Source organism: Lithobates pipiens, unplaced genomic scaffold (assembly GCF_037356315.1).
Source record: "Lithobates pipiens isolate NorthernLeopardFrog02 unplaced genomic scaffold, aLitPip1_a1.2 Scaffold_22, whole genome shotgun sequence".
NCBI lineage: Eukaryota > Metazoa > Chordata > Amphibia > Anura > Ranidae > Lithobates > Lithobates pipiens.
Window position 1 is genome coordinate 307292080 of NW_027507784.1, and position 5235 is coordinate 307297314.

Consider the following 5235-nt stretch of genomic DNA (forward strand, 5'->3'; position numbering starts at 1 on the left):
AAAATGTATGTCCTTCCCCCTCCCCCCCCCCCCCCCCCCACAAATAGAGCTTTCTTTTGGTAGTATTTGATCACCTCTGCATTTTTTTGTTTTTGCACAATAAACAAACAAAGAGCGTCAATTGAAAAAATATATATATATATTTAACTTTTTGCTATAATACATATCCCAAAAATATATATATATGTATAAAAAAAAATGTATCCATCATTTTAGGCCGATATATATTCTTCTACATATTTTTAATTAAACAAAATCACTTCAGAGGCCTTTTGGCTAAGATCAAGTGTAGTATCTGTTCTTATCATTTGTTAGAGGAGGCACCGTGCTGCTCCCAAAGGGGAGGGCTATGCAAATCCTTTGGCTTGATGGTATCTAGATGGTCTGTCTCGGCAGGGGCCAAACCTGGCGCTCCTTGGATTAGGATGCTAGTACTCGGTCGAGTCTGAGTGGACCAGAAGGGTACTCCTTTTAGGGATGGGTGCTGCACTGGTCTGCTAAAAGGCTGGGTCACCCCGGCCTTCTGGCAAGGATTGGTGTGGTCTCTGCTCCTGTCAGTGTCCAGTGGAGGAGCTGTCAGGGTGCTGCCATGCAAATCCACTGGACCATGATGGGGGCCTGGAAAAGTTAGTATCGGTGGAGGCTGTTTGGCGTCTGCGGCTTTCTTCGAGAAAACCTAGAAGGGCTCACTATCTGGTAGTAATGGGGGCTGCACTAGTCTGGCTGAAGACTGGGCCGGGAAAAAAGCCTGTGGTGCATGTGCTCACTCAGAGTGAAGTTACGGCACCCCTGGACTGCCACTCCAGGGGTGCCGTAACTTCACTCTGAGTGAGGGTCACTTATAAATTACGGCAACAGGGTCACTGCACCTCGTACACTCTTTTTCACACCCGCTTCCCTTTTGGCTGGGACCAGAGGAATTTTTTTATTCCTGGCCTGACACAATGGTCACTTTCACTTACCTCCACTTCCTTCCTCCCCACATCTTTTATTTAAAGCCCTTTGTCACTTTTTTGTCTTTTTTTGTTTGTACATGGTTTTACACGTGTGATTGGTAGGGTGTAGGTCCTCGGGCCTGCCCTGAAAGTCTTGGGAGGGGGTGGACATGGCCTTCTGACTTGGTTCGCCCTCTCTCATGGGGTCTCCCTTCAGGGGAGCCCCACCTAGTACTTAAATGGGTCTGTTTTGGCACACCCTCCAGAGAAAGGGGTCTGTCTGGTTTCGGCCAGATGGACCAAGTGTAAGTACCCCAGTCCCGATCTGGAGCCTAATGCCCCGGGGGATCAGGGCAAGGTGCTTTGATTTAGAGGACTATGTGTACACCCTTTGCATGTTTTGTGTTAAACTCTTTATGTGTGTACTTTTTTGGGAGTGTGCTCACACACCACAGGATTTTCAAAAGAAAAAACATTGTACTTCATAGGCTGGATATACACTAGTGAATTTTCGAACAAATGTTCATATGAAGGCCAAGGAACACACCAGACAGGTCAGGGATAAAGTTGTGGAGAGATTTAAAGCAGGGTTAGGTTAAAAAAAACAATATCTCAAACTTTGAACATCTCACAGAGCGCTGTTTTATCCATCATCCGAAAATGGAAAGAGTATGGCACAACTGCAAACCTACCAAGACATGGCCGTTCACCTAAACTGACAGGCCAGGCAAGGAGAGCATTAATCAGAGAAGTAGCCAAGAGGCCCATGGTAACTCTGGAGGAGCTGCAGAGACCCACAGCTCAGGTGGGAGAATCTGTCCACAGGGAAACTATTAGTCGTGCTCTCCACGGTAAGACTTGAAAATTGCTGTTCACAGAAGCTCACCATCCAATCTGACAGAGCTTGAGCTATTTTGCAAAGAAGAGTGGGCAAAATATGTCACTCTCTAAATGAGCAAAGCTGGAAAACACATGCCCAAAAAGACTTGCAGCTGTAATTACTGTGAAAGGTGGTTCTACAAAGTATTGACAAATGCATGTCACACTTTTCAGATTTTTATTTGTAAAAAAAAATCTGAAAACCATTTATATTTTTTCTTCCACTTTACTATGTGCCACTATCACATAAAATCCTACTAAATTACATTAATGTTTTTGGTCGTAACATGGCAAAATGTGAAAAATGTCAATGGGTATGAATACTTTTTCAAGGCACTCTATGTGTTTGGTGGCTTTTGGGTGGCTTTTGGGTGACTTGCTACTACAGTTGCTGAGTCTAACCCCCTCCCCTTACCTAATCTCCCCTTTTATTATAGTTGCAGTAAGAACCAATTTGGGAACACATTTAGGATGAGATAATTAATATAAGAGACATGAGAATTGCACAATGTCCATCATTTTTCAATTGTGGATGGTGGATTGTTATTATATTAATACTAATATGTGAATATTTCCTTTGTACATAGAGATTTGTGGGTCACTGTGTTTGAAGAAGCAGACTTTTGATATGCAAAATCTGTAACACTATTATTTACCATGTTGTTTGATAAGTAGTATAGGGAAGATAACATATGGTGACTGATACTAAAGACTTTAAGACCAAATTAATAGGAGATATACATTATTCATTCAGAGTGAAGTCAAGTGAGTCTCTTTGTCCTCTTCTTTTCCCTGCAAAACAATTTTAGACCTTATGGTAATACTTTTATCTTTGTGATAATAAAGTATATTATGTGTTTTATGACTTTTATTTAAGGTGTCTTCATAGTCCTGTTTAGATGTATATATCTATTTTGCAGATTATCTAATGACTCATTTTACCTGTTTAACAATTATTGAGATATCAGCCAACTCTTGACTTTCTTTGTCGGAAAGACCATTAAAGCATAACCAAACCCAAAACAAACCAGGAGGTAAGTACTTGTTAGGCAATCTGTAAATATGTAAAGGCAATAGGAAGTATGAGATGACCAGATGCTCCTGCCACCCAGAGATAGCATCAGATGGGGGGCATTATCCTTTCAACAAACAGTAGGCACCAAGCCTGTATTGAAAGTGATGCAAGAAGACCTCAAGATTTCTTTAGGCCATCAGAGCATGCAGTTGCAAGGAACAAAACTCTGACAGCTGCCACCAACTTGTCCCTCCTAAATGTAACTTTCCATTTCTGAAAGACTTCCATGTAATGCCTGGAAGGACTTATGTAAAGGAAAGAGGGAGGTCAATCATAAAACTTGAAACACACAATTTCATCTTCACAGACACCACCAGGAGCTTCTGAGCAACACAACTAACCAGTGGCCTGGACTCCATCCCACATCCCAGAGGGCTCTCTTAGTCGAGGTGGCAGTCCTATTTTCTGCAGAGATTTACCACCTTTCACTGATTGGTCACATTACTTATTACTGGGGGCCTTGGACACTGGACTGCAGGGCAGTATTCCATCATGATAATGACCCCAAACACACCTCCAAGATGACCATTGCCTTGCTAAAGAAACTGAGGGTAAATGTGGTGGACTGGCCAAGCATGACTCCAGACTGAAACCCTATTCTTCAGTCATTTCTTCAGTGTTGTCACATGAAAAGGTATAATAAAATATTTACAAAAATGTGAGGGGTGTATTCACTTTTATGAGATAGTGTGTGTATGTATATATATATATATATATATATATATACACACACACACACACACACACACACACACACACACACACAGTGCCTTGAAAATGTATTCATACCTTAGAAATTTTCCACATTTTGTCATTTTGCAACCAAAAATGTATATGTATTTTACTGGGATTTTATGCATAATTGTGAAGTAGCAGGAAAATGATAAATGGTTTTAAATTTTTTTTTATAAATAAAAGCGTGACGTGCATTTGTATTCAGCCCCCCTGAGTCAATACTTTGTAGAACCACCTTTCACTGCAATTACAGCTGCAAGTCTTTTTGAGGATGTCTCTACCAGCTTTGCACATCTAGAGAGTGAAAGTTTTGCCCATTCCTCTTTGCAAGATAGCTCAAGCTCTGTCAGATTGGATGGAGAGCGTCTGTGAACAGCAATTTTCAAGTCCTGCCACAGATTCTCAATTGGATTTAGGTCTGGACTTTGACTGGGCCATTCTAACACGCTTGAGTGAGAGATAGAGACGCTTGAGAGGGGATATGATTTCAATATACAAATACCATACTGATGACCCCACAATAGGGATAAAACTTTTTCGCAGAAGGGAGTTTAACAAGACTCGTGGCCACTCATTAAAATGAGAAGAAAATAGGTTTAACCTTAAACTACGTAGAGGGTTCTTTACTGTAAGAGCGGCAAGGATGTGGAATTCCCTTCCACAGGCGGTGGTCTCAGTGCGGAGCATCACTAGTTTCAAGAAACTATTAGATAAGCACTTGAACAACCGCAACATACAGGGATATACAATGTAATACTGACATATAATCACACACATGGGTTGGACTTGATGGACTTGTGTCTTTTTTCAACCTCACCTACTTTGTAACTATGTAGCTCTGACTGTTTAGGGTCGTTTAGGGTCGTTGTCCTACTGAAAGGTGAACCTCCGCCCCAGTCCAAGTCTTTTGCAGACTCTAACAGGTTTTCTATTAAGATTGCCCTGTATTTGGCTCCATCCTTCTTCTCATCAACTCTGACCAGCTTTCCTGTCCCTGCTGAAGAAAAGCATCCCCACAACATGATGCTGCCACCACCATGTTTCACAGTGGGGGTGGTGTGTTTAGGGTGATGTGCAGTGTTAGTTTTCCACCACACATAGTGTTTTACTTTAAGGCCTGACTTTAAATGTTTTTTTTGGGGGTGGGGGCTATAGCTCCTCTTTAACATGCAAATAATATCTGATGCTAGGTCCACCATTCTGCTCCACCATTTGGTAGAGCACATTTTGACTCACGCTAACTCATTGAAAATTGTGGACTTTAAAGGGTTAATTTTTTTACAAGCTAATATATAACCTTATAGCAGAATGATTCTTACATAAACCCAGAGATTTTTATTGTGTTCACGCAAATATGATAAATGTTGTTCCACAGAACATACTCCAGGTAGGAGGTCCCAGCCAGAATGTTACCAAGGGACCATATGGCGTCAGTGTTAACCGCTGCCTTATTGTATCAAATAGAATTCCAATTATTCTTTCTTTGTAGATTAAAATTTCCTCTATAATTGGTGCTGAAGTACTATGTGTGTTAAACACTTATCTTTAGATAGAATTATGGATATAAAATAAGCGAAAGAGTGGAAAACACCAAACAGAAAAAGAATTGCA

General features: G+C 41.1%; 1 pseudogene; it reads left to right on the forward strand.

Moving 5' to 3' along the window:
• Window positions 1–255: 255 nt before the first annotated feature.
• Window positions 256–362, forward strand: LOC143925817 (U2 spliceosomal RNA; annotated as a pseudogene).
• Window positions 363–5235: the final 4873 nt, after the last annotated feature.